The 12,474-nt window shown below is 31.9% G+C and overlaps 1 non-coding gene across 1 annotated transcript; it reads left to right on the forward strand.

The window, feature by feature from the left end:
* The first annotated feature begins 1,388 nt into the window (after nt 1-1,388).
* LOC126017061 (U6 spliceosomal RNA) lies at nt 1,389-1,494 on the forward strand. The gene has a single exon (XR_007498737.1). It is a non-coding gene; the product is annotated as a U6 spliceosomal RNA (small nuclear RNA).
* Nucleotides 1,495-12,474: the final 10,980 nt, after the last annotated feature.

The following is a 12,474-nucleotide window of genomic DNA, read 5'->3' on the forward strand; positions in this document are numbered from 1 at the left end:
TATATACAACAAAAATATTTTATTATGCTTATGAATTTGTAGAAATTTTTTTCAACATATAACTTCATTCCAATAAAGCACATGAGTGAATGTGAGAGATTTCAATGACTTAAGTATGTGGGATTTGCTGCTATGGTACTAGGTGTGTTAAGACAATAAACTTTGAAGAGGGGTAAAATTAATTACTTAAAATGTATACATTATGTTAACAAGTATATCTATAAAATAGATATAATAAACAAAATATAAATTTTATTAAATTAAAATTAATAAAATTATTTATAACATTAATATAATAAAATTATTATAGTAAACATTTACAAACATGTATATATACTTGTAAGCATTTTTAAAGAAAGAATGTGTGAATATATATTGGAATCAATAGCTGAAAAAATCATAGCAAATTTTTAATTCTTCTAAATTTGTATTTACCTAAAAATGGATCGTGTCTCTTAAAAAAATTCCTTTACAAGTCTGTATTAAATTACTGTACATTTATTATACTAGATGTGTGAAGTAATAAAAAATACCTTAATTAGTAATATTTATATCACTATCTCTCTGGAAAACTTCATTACCCCAAAATCCAAATAATTAATTGGCTTAACTTTAGCATAAAATAACTTACTTAATTTGATTTCTATCAAGCACAATTATTAACTTAGTATTAGAAAAATTATGATATTATTACAATAAACTTATCAAAATTTACATAGTACTTCTAATATTTATTGCTCAATATTTTGGTATAGAATATTTGTAGTGTTAAAATGGCTTTAACTGAAACCTTGAAAACTTCTATTCAGTTTTCTTTTATGTTTTTGTTTGTTTTTTTGCTTGTTTTTTGGGTCACATCTGGCTGTGTTCAGGGGTTACTCCTGGCTCTACACTCAAAAATCGCTCCTGACAGGATCGTGGCCATATGGGATGCTGGGGATCAAACCAGGGTCTGTCAAGGGTTGGCCACATACAAGGCAAATGTCTTACTGCTATCTTATCGCTCTGGCCCACAGTTTAATTTTTAAATGTGAGATTTTTTTTTAAATGCAACACTTAGTAAAGCTAAAGAGAGAGTTAAACAGTCAGAGAGCATTTGCCTTGCACTAGGCCAACCCAGTTCTATTCCAAAAAGTACATCTGGTCTCTGAGACCCACCAAGAGTAATAACAGAAAAAGAAGCAGGAATAAGCCCAGAACTGAGTGACTGTGAGTAAAAAGTAAACCAAACAACAGAATTAATGCTTTACATAATTATAAAATATTTAGATTATAATTGTGTTTGTAAATAAATGATAATTTAAATGATTTTATCAGAAATATGAGATATGAACTCTTTACATCATGTATGATGCATTCTATTTACTTCTTCAAAATTATAGGATAGTGTGCTCACTTTGGCAGCACATATACTAAAATTGGAATGATACAGGAAAGATTAGCATGGCCCTGTGCAAGGATGACATGCAAATTAGTGAAGCATTCCATATTTTAAATAAATAAATAAATAAATAAAATTATAGGATAGTGTAAATTTACTCGAAACAAATAGTTTACTATGCAAGAGAAAATAACAAGTGAGTCAAAACCATGCTTATAAGTATCAGCCTCAAGATTTTATCCTCTGACATTGTATATATCTGTTATTGTAAATAAATTTGGTGACTACTTTTATTTCTGTAAAAATTTGTACCAAATTATGACATTATGCTGAGCTAAGCAAGATAGAAAGAGGGATAATTGTTGGAAACTCTTGTCGGTGGAAAATACTGAGACAAAAATAAGTAAAAGAGGGGCCGGGCGGTGGCGCTAAAGGTAAGGTGCCTGCCTTGCCTGCGCTAGCCTTGGACGGACCGCGGTTTGATCCCCCGGTGTCCCATATGGTCCCCCAAGCCAGGAGCAACTTCTGAGCTCATAGCCAGGAGTAACTCCTGAGCGTTACTGGGTGTGGCCCAAAAACCAAAAAAAAAATAAATAAATAAGTAAAAGAGAATATGGAACAAAGACAAAATCTTAAGCCAAAATGAAAATGGATAAAAGAATTTTAAATTTTAATGATAGGAAATAGTCTAGAAAAAATCAGAATACATTTCTATTAGCTTTAGTTCTGGACTCTAAAGTATATTTAGATGATGAGATATTCAATTATCATACCTCTTTTACCACAAAATGCACAGAGAGGTTAATATAATAAATTATCCTATGACGTGTTCTTTAACATTAGACATTGCTTTATCATATTTACCTTATACTATTTATACTTGTGTGTTTTTACACACATCTAACAATCTATTATATTTCATTTTATAACACATCAATATAAATAAATATTCGTGCAGAAACTAGGTTTGTTTCCTGGAGAGGCAGAGTATGGATCTTCTCCTCCCCCAAAATGCAATCTTTCACTACTATACTTTGGGTTAATTTACTGTGTTACACATTTTGTCACATTACGGCTTCTTTGGATATTTTTAATTTTCAATTAGACATTGTGATTTTCATAGCTGATTTCAATGTTTTTTTTTTCATCATAAATGTTTCCACCTCCAATCCCTTTGCCACATGTATAACATGCTCTTCAGTTGATTACTATGTATTCTTTTACATCCCCTAAACTGACCAATTGACATTACATTTTTTAAAGTGTAGTTGTTACAGTTTGGAAACCATAACTACTGTGCTAAATCTATATACAAATACTTTACAACTTTACAATATAGATGGTCAGGGCCCCCTGACCATTATTTTTTATATTATTTCTAAATTTTCTTACTGCTTCCACCCTAAATTTCTCTCTTTTCTTGGCATTTATATTCCTATACTACTGAGCCAATGTTTTGCTCTACCATTCCCTAGATATGTTATTTTATATCACACATAAGTGATAAAATTAGTGCTTATGTGGGTCCTTCTGACTTACTTTACTCAGCATGATATTCTCCAGTTCCATCTATATTGAAGCAAATTGCATGAATGCATCATTCCTTGTGACTATTGTATATATTTCTATACATCTCTATATATCTCTATACATCTCTATATATGTATGTATACAACAGTTTTATTATCTACTCATTCACCATTGAATATATGTTCTTAAAGAAACTTTGGTAATGGAAGCAATCAATCCTACATGAAGACCTTATATGTGCTATGAATAAAAATGTCAATTTAATTTGTTCCAGGAAATTAGTCTTACACCATTTTTGAGACTTAGTTAGATAAACTGTTAGATGATTATCATAATAAAATAACAATTATTGACCAATGGAAAAAATAGTAAAAGTACAGTTTTATATATAGTTCATTAAATTATAAATCTAAAAACCATGAAACATATAGGCATCTATAGTGATCTAGAAACTCACAAATATATTGAACAAAGAGGCATACTAACAATGTTAATTTATCATTCATTTAATTAATTGTATCTTTATAAAATTAAAACTAAGTTAAACATTTTGTAATTTGTGTTTTGGGAACACCAAGCAAAGACAAAGACATAAGCACAGCTACTTTTGTGTGATTTTTATTAGAATGCAGATAGGTTTATTATTGCCTACAATGTGAAAGAAAATATCAATATAGAGAAAGTGACCTTTTATTATATATTTATGTATTTGAATACATGAAACATAGTGTCATCACCAAGTAAGACAATAATAGCGAAGGTGAAGGATAAATTCTCAGGATTTTTAAGCAATTGTCATCAAATCAATGATAATCATCAGGTATTGACAATAAATGACAAGGTAGAGACGAGAGAAACCAGTGGAGTTTGGTGTTCCTAGACAGTTGAAGATATTTATCAAGAAATAGAACTTGCTATTCTTCATCAACTATTAATAAATTGTCAAGTAAGGTGAAAACCAAATGTAATGCATATAACATAGTACAAAATATAAAAATTTTATGTCATCACATAGAATTCATATAGCCATGACAACTGTTATTTTAGGGGGTGGGTTATGAGAGTGAATGCCTGAATTAGAAGTTTGGACGACAGTAGACAAACAAAATTAAAAAGATAATTAGAGTAGATGTAATATAATATTTGGAGAATAACTGTCATTAAATGGGCATAAGGCAGTTTTTCTCACACAACGAAACATTTTTATCAGGAATTGATATGGAAAAATGTGACGTGCTAAAGAATCTTAAAATAAATTCTGATAAGAGTGACATGATCAAATATGGTTAAAAGAGGGCCTTTCAAGTTATTTTCATAGAAGCAAATATAATCTTAGAATAATGATCATATCATAGTTTCATAGTACCAAAAGCAAGCACGCAAAATTAAACAAAAACTTATAGCTAAATATTTATTTAAGAAAATGAGTCAAGTTTTTAAGAAAAGTGTGAGGTGTATTGTAGTCTAACTTGCCATTATTTCAGTTTCACAAGTAGTTCCTGAGATGACCTTAACTGTTTTACTTCTAGCAGCAAATCTCAAGGATAAAGCTAAAAAACTAATGTCCAAGATCTAATGCTTAAGAAATTGTGCTCATATATCTTGTGTTATACCTATATAAACCTAAAAATATTGGAGGTTGAACAATGATTAAACTGTCTTCAAAATGAGTTTAGAGTTTCATCTTTTTATTGAATGGTTTCTTTTCCAGCTACATGTGTGTATGTGATTTAAAATAAAACATGAATGGCCGGAGCCTTAGCACAGTGGTTAGTGTTTGCCTTGGACTAGACCATCCAGATTTGATCCCCAGCATCCCGTATGATCCCTCGAATGAGTCTGTCTGGAATAATTTCTGAGCACAAATCCTGAGCACTACCAGATGTGGCCCCAAAACAAAACAAACAAAAACTACCTTAAAATTTTCTTCAGGGCCCGGGGAGATAGCACAGCGGCGTTTGCCTTGCAAGCAGGCGATCCAGGACCAAAGGTTGTTGGTTCGAATCCTGGTGTCCCCTATGGTACCCAGTGCCTGCCAGGAGCTATTTCTGAGCAGACAGCCAGGAGTAACCCCTGAGTACCGCTGGGTGTGGCCCCAAAACAAATAAACAAAAAAAATTTCTTCAGACAGATCCACATAACTTGAACCATCTTACTCGGCCTCTCAAATTGAGGGGGAAATAATGGAGGGTACCAAGACCAAACAGTTGTATGATCTCAGAGTAGTAATAAAAATGATTGGACTTAAACACCAAATCCAAAACCAATGACAAAAGAATCGACACCCAACCTACAACATGCTAGACACAGAGGGGACTACTTATACTAGTAGCCCGGGGTGTAAGGGAGGGGGATATGGGATGCAAGCTGGGAATGGGGATGGAGGGAAGACAACTTTCATGATGGGAACCCCCTGATTCAATGTTAATATATACCTAAAATATTAGTGTTAAAGATATGTAATCCCCTTTGGTCAAAATAAAAATGAGTAGAATAATAAAAAAAAATAGTGAAAGTTGGGGCCGGAGCCGTAACACATGCAGTAAGGTATCTGCTTTACGCTCTCTAGCCTAGGACAGACCACCATCCCACACTGTCCCCCAAACCAGGAGCGATTTCTGAGTGCATATCAAGAAGTAACCCTGAGTGTCAACAGGTGCTGTCGAAAGAACAAAAATAGTTACAGCTCACCTCATGAAGCTCACGGCAAACAGGGATGAGTTTAGCTAGAGAAATAACTACGTTTTGAACTATCCTAATAATGAGAATGTACGAGGGAAATAGAAAGCCTGTCTAGAGTACAGGCGGGAGTTGGGTGGGGAGGAGGGAGATTTTGGTCATTGGTAATGGGAACGTTGCACTGGGTGATGGGTGGTGTTCTTTACATAACTGAAACCCAAATACACATGTATGTAATAAAGTTGGTTAAATAAAAAAAAAAACTATTGACTGGAAAGTTCATGGAATATAAACTTTGGGGTAAGCCTGGAGGGATGGGGTGGAAATTAAAAAAAAAAAAAAAAGAAGGGTTCGGAGAGATAGCATGGAGGTAAGGCATTTGCCTTTCATGTAGAAGGTCATTGGTTCGAATCCCCGCATCCCATATGGTCCCCGAGTCTGCCAGTAGCAATTTCTGAGCGTGAAGCCAGGAGTAACCCCTGAGCGCTCCGGGGTGACCCAAAAACCAAAACCAAAAACAAAAAACAAACAAAAAAAAGTGAAAGAAAAATATATTCGGTTTTTGTTTGGTTGGTTGCTTTGGTTTGGGTTGGATTTAGACCACACCCAGCTACGCTCAGGAATTACTCCTGGCTCTGTGCTTAGAAATTACGCTGGGACATTGGTGATGGGAATGTTGCACTGGTGATGGGTGGTGTTCTTTATATGACTGAAACCCAAACACAATCATGTATGTAATCAAGGTGTTTAAATAATAAATAAAAAAAAAAAAGAAATTACGCTTGGCATGCTTAGTTGGACCATATCTGATACCAGGCATAGAACATGAGTCAGCAGCATGCAAGAAAAAGGAAGGCACTACCTGCTGTGATAGCGCTGAGAAAAAACTTAAATATATATAAAGAAATCAATAATGGATGTTGTTAAATATCCAGTTAAATATGTATTAATTGAACACAGAGTGGAACATTTATACCAGCAACTCGGGGGGCGGGGCAGAGAGGGGGATATGAGATGCATACTGGGAACAGGGGTGGAGGCAGGACAACATTGGTGGTGGGAATGTCCCTGATTCAATGTCACTATGTATCTAAAGCATTAATGTGAAAGATTTGTAATCCACTATGGTCAAAATAAAATTATTTTTAAAAATATGTATTAATAGTTGTTAAGCCAAGTAATGTAATGTTGTTCAAAATCCCCAGTAATGTAATGTTCAAACTACATGTATGAAAAACAATAATAAGAAAACTGTGTATTCTATTGCAAAAGAGAAATAGAGAAACTAGCGCTAAACTCCTATTTCCCGCCATTAACAAATACAATTAAAAAATAAATACTTTAATGATCTGTGCTCATTTAATTCATAAGAGAAAACATAGGTAGAATAGTTCATAATATCAACGTCAGAAGAATAGTTAATAAGAAGGACCCAATGACAAAAAAAAAGCAGAAATAAACAAACAGGACTATGTTAAACAAAAGCTTCCATAGATAAAACAAAATATGTATATAACATCTAAAAAATAATGCCTATTGAAAGAAAAAAAATATTTGCACAGTATGCATCAGACTTTTTCTAGGCTATTATAATGTAGAATAAAAAGTATGTGTACTGCAGTCAGGTGGTCCAGTTGTCTCAGACAAAGCCATATTATATTAAACTGCTATAGCTCACTGACAATAGGTAATTTCAATCAGGAAGAGATTCTTGAGAGCTTCAGAAAAGTACATATTCCAACAAAATGCTGACATATATATATATATATATATATATATATATATATATATAAAATTTAGTTTTAGTTTGCCTTTTTTTACCCATGTTAAAATAAAGAACGTTGCATATATATCACATAAGATAAGATTATTTGAATAATAATATACATATACAGGTAAACTAACACAATTTTTTTCAGAATTTTATATTTTAAATATCAATGTAAATAATTTAGAGACATCTTGAATATATAAGAAATATACAAATAACATATTAACATATATTTATGTTACTTAAAGAATTCTAAGTAAGGGGCCTGAGCAATAGCGCAGCAGTAAGGTGTTTGGCTTGACGTGCCTGACCCAGGATGGACCACCATCACCAAATGTTCCCCCCCAAAATAAATACTCAGTAAGTACAATAATAACCACTATCATTGCTTAATGATTTATATGAAAAATATAGTTAAGAATTTTGGGGCTGGAGCAGTGGCACAAGCAGTAAAACATTTGTCTTGCACACGCTAATCTAGGACAACCACAGTTCAATCCCCTGGCTTCCCATGGTCCCCAAACTAAGTGCGATTTCTGAGCTCATAGCCAGGAGTAACCCCTGAGCATCACCGGGTGTGGCCCAAAAAGAAAAAAAAAAGAATTCTAAAGTACATTTTTTGAATGTTTGAGAAGCTTAAATTTGTTATTTATAATTCTTACCTTTTTCATTTTCTACTAGAAAAGAAATCATTCAAGCTGAGAGTAAGATTTGACATTTCTATGAATGCAAAGCCATTAGAAATTAGGTAAAAATAATTCAGTGATTATATAAACCAGTGTAGCAAATACAATATATTAATCGAAAGAAAATTAAAACAGGGTTCTACTTTAAAGAAACCTGGGATATTGCTTGCTGGATACAGGAACATAGTTTAGTGTCCATTACTAATATTTTATAATAAGATCTTCTATTGTATTTGGGATTTTTTTGTTGTTTGGGGCCATACCTGCTGATGCTCAGGATGTACACCTAAATTTGTGTTCAAGAATTCTTCCTAGTGGTACTTGGAGGGCCATATGAAAAGCTGGGGATTGAACACAGGCAGGTCATATGCAAGGTAACTTGTAATTTCAATATAACCCCTGATATTTATAATAAAAATCATATTAAAATATGTTAAGAAATTGTATATCCTAATAATTAACCTAAGTGATTAATGAAAACGTGAAATTTATTTTATGAAGATATATCATAACTTAAAGACTAGTATATCTTTGTTAATATAATTGTTAAAATTATTACTGTTTTATTCCTGGAAAATACTTCTATCCTTGAATTGCTATGTTTTTAACATGTGGTACTCTTTAAACTTCTACTCTTAACCACAATTTTTTTTAATTCTTATTATATCTACTTTAAACCTGGCCAGATAGCCACTTTGACAGATTAGACAAGATAAGAATGAGGACATTTTAAGCTCATTCATGTTTAACATGTCAAAACAAAAGTTGTTTTAAGATACTTGATATAATCAAACCCAAAATATAAATTTAGAAATTAAAATCTTAAATTTTAAATTCTGCATATTCTTTATATATTGTGTAATGCATGTGTTATGTGTAAAATTTCTTTGCAGTCTAATTAAGAGTGAATAAAATTGATTAATATATAATTAAATACTCTTGAATTTTTTAATACTCAAATTTATGAAAATTTGAAATATCATTGAGGTCTAGATGACTTTTAAATATGACAGTGATGATGCAATAAATAAATGATGGCTCTTTATGGTGATCTTATCATAAGAGAAATAAAGTATCATTAAGTACATTAACTATGGTTTCCTCTAAAAGAAAAAAATAACACAAAAGATGACATTCTAATGCTTTAATGCATTACAGCAAATCAGGAGAAAATTTGAGAATACAAATTAATGAAAAATACAATGTGGAACTACATTGTAAAATGCAAAGTAAAACAATATTATAATGACAGTAAAATGAATAAATGTAATGAATATATAAAGAAGGTTTTATAGCCATACAATGGTAATGTTGTCATTACAAAAATGAGGAAGTAATGTATTCACCCTACTATTAGATTACTTAGATATGAACTTATCCATCTATTCAACTATATGCCATAATATGTGTACTTCTAAAACCTGTCTTATATTTTGAAGTAGGGTGATACATTTGAGAAAACAATATTTTCACAAAACTAAGACTAGGTAAACTATGATATGTAAGTAGAAACAAAATATATTACATGGTAGGATCTAAGAATTATGATATTAAGAAAGGGAAGCTGATACAAAGTATTGGAAATGTGAGTTTATGTGTGAAGAGCTATTGATCTGCTGGTTTTGCAAAAGCTGTGTTATCAGTGAAAGCATACTGGGGCAAAGATTTATCGAAATTAAATCTGACCACATGATTGTCAAATAGAGGTATGTTCCAAGCAAAAGTCAAAGTAAATGTGAAATCTTTAGGAAATAATAAATATTTAGTGTCTGAGGAATAACCAAGAAGTCTGATAAAGACACACATATAAAGAGAGGATTATGAAAAATAATAAGGGAAATGGGAAAATAAAGAACACAAAAACTGATAACAAAAATCTTCTAAAACATAAAATTTATAACATAACAAAACAATGAAAATCTTTAAAGAATTTAGTGTAAAGTTAAATGAATTAACAATAACAAACAATCTCAGAAAATAAATTTATATTATGCACTGGTGTTTTAAGCACCAAGAAATGAAGAAAACCTACAATCAAGCAGACTGAATGGAGAAATAATGAGGGTGACTTTTGGGTTTTCTGCAACAATAAATGTCAGAGACGACCGCTCATTATAAGCATTATGTGGAAAAAGTTTGTGTGCTCTCTATGGCATAACCTGTCAGGCTGTCTTTTATATGAAAAAGTAAAGGAAGGACACTTATAGAGAAAGTCAAAAATTATGCTTCGTCTATAATCTCTTTAAGGCAAATAAATGGCAGATTATAAATCAATAGCATCATGCAACATATTTGTAAAATAAACAAAATATCGATATCTATATTAACATTTACAGAATATAAACATTGGAGCTAACATAAATATGAAGCAGGTGTTGAAAAGTCTTCATAGAAGCGATTATTAAGTTATTCAATGAAATATGAAAAAATAACATTTTGGCAAGTTTCATGTGTGGTAAAGTATAACTGATTTAAAAAATAGGGAAGAGAGGAGAAAATTATTTTTGCTAATAAAGCATACTACCCAGAATGTAGTGTAGAGTTTTACATCAGTATTTATATGTAAGATGAACACTTTATGTAGGAGCAAATCTAAATTTTTCAACACTGTGTCTGTTTTATAATCTTTTTGTTTGTTTCTGTTTGTTTTTTGTACCACACCCTGTGGAACTCAGGGTATTGAACCTGGTTCTGCCGCATGCAAGACAAATTCCTACCTGCTATGCTCTCACATTATCCCCCGTGTTACAATTTTAAAACAGAACTGACTTTAAATTAAGTAAATGATTTCTAAAGTAAAAAATAAAATAGCTTGGATCAGAGTCGTTCATATATTCTTCTAGCAATTATTCTAAGATTTAGTTTGATAATTTCTTAAAATTCCTGTTTCATTCATTACAATTATTTTGTAAATATATTAATGTATTATGACAAGACAATACAATAAATTCAGAAGGAGAAAAATCTTTGGATCCAACAACTTACCATTTGACAATGTATGGACTTTCCTAAATGTTGAGAAATAATGGTTTAGTAAAACTTTATTTGGAAATTAAAAAACAATAGGAAAATGTGTCAGGTAAAAAATAATTAAAATTAAAGAAATATCTTTTAAAATCTATAAATATAATCAAATAGCATTTGTAATGGGAAGTTTTAAAAATAGAATGTTTGCTCTAAAATATGGGTATATCATTTAGTAATACAAAATACACATGCTAGTACATAACAGAATATCAAATATTATTCAATGATGTAATTTTTATCGATACTATCACCATCATAAAAATTTAAGGGCAAATTAAAAAATAATAGCAAAAGGAAATAAAGTGATAGCACAGCAATTAGGTTTTTGCCTTGCATGCAGTTGCCTAGGACGAACCTGGCATCAACCTCCAGCATCCCATATGGTCCCCTGAGCCAGGAGAGATTTCTGAGTGCAGAGGCAAGAGTAACCCCTTAGCCTCATTGGGTATGGCCCAAAAACAAAAAAAAAAAAAAAAGAAAGAAAAAAGGAAGAAGAAGAAGAAAGAAACAAATATAGAAAGAAGTGATTCTCCTAGAGGCAAAAGTTTATAGAGAAAACATCCATAGTCATAAGGTTTAGGTATATTATATTTACTCATACATAAAACTGCATTTCTCAACTTCCTTGTAGTTGGATGACATAGTATTACAAATTATGGGTAACTGTTTGACTATATGTAAATGCAGGTCTTATACATGCATACAGGGCATTTCTAATTTTCTATGAGATAGTTATATGAACATTCTCAAAGGAGGACTATTAGGGTCTTACTACAATTTTAATTGTTGGTCCTGATTTGTCCCCACCTCGCATGATGCTTAGATAAAAGAATCATGCACAATGAAAGTGACAGAAATTTACTGTAGGTGCAAATCAAGAAAAAATCCTTTAATTTTTCCAATGCTTATTCAAAATTTTCACTATTGCACTTCCTAACTAGGCATTTAAGAAGATTAGTACCCTAAATTGATTGATAGAAAGGGAAAAACTTTCCTAAGTCCCCACATTTTTAGACAGTATTGGATCCATAGAGAGACACTGAAATATATATATATATATATGTATATATATATGCTAATAAAATGATGGTACTCCGAGTGGAACTGTTCCAGTGGAAAACAAGTAACAAGTAGTCACATCTTAATTTGGGGAGTAGGTAAATTGCAGGGCTCTCAGAGTGGGCAGGTGCAAGAGTTTCAAGTTCAATATAGGGGCCGAGTGATAGCACAGCTGTAAGGCATTTGGCTGGCACACCGCCAACATGGTGCAAGATGGACGTTAGTTCAAATCCCAGCATCCCAAATGGTCCCCCAAGCCTGCCAGGAATGATTTTTTAGAGCAGAGCCAGGAGTAACCCCTGAGTGCTGCCCGGTGTGACTCCCCACAAAAAATTTAAAAC

This window comes from Suncus etruscus, chromosome 8, assembly GCF_024139225.1.
Source record: "Suncus etruscus isolate mSunEtr1 chromosome 8, mSunEtr1.pri.cur, whole genome shotgun sequence".
Lineage (NCBI taxonomy): Eukaryota > Metazoa > Chordata > Mammalia > Eulipotyphla > Soricidae > Suncus > Suncus etruscus.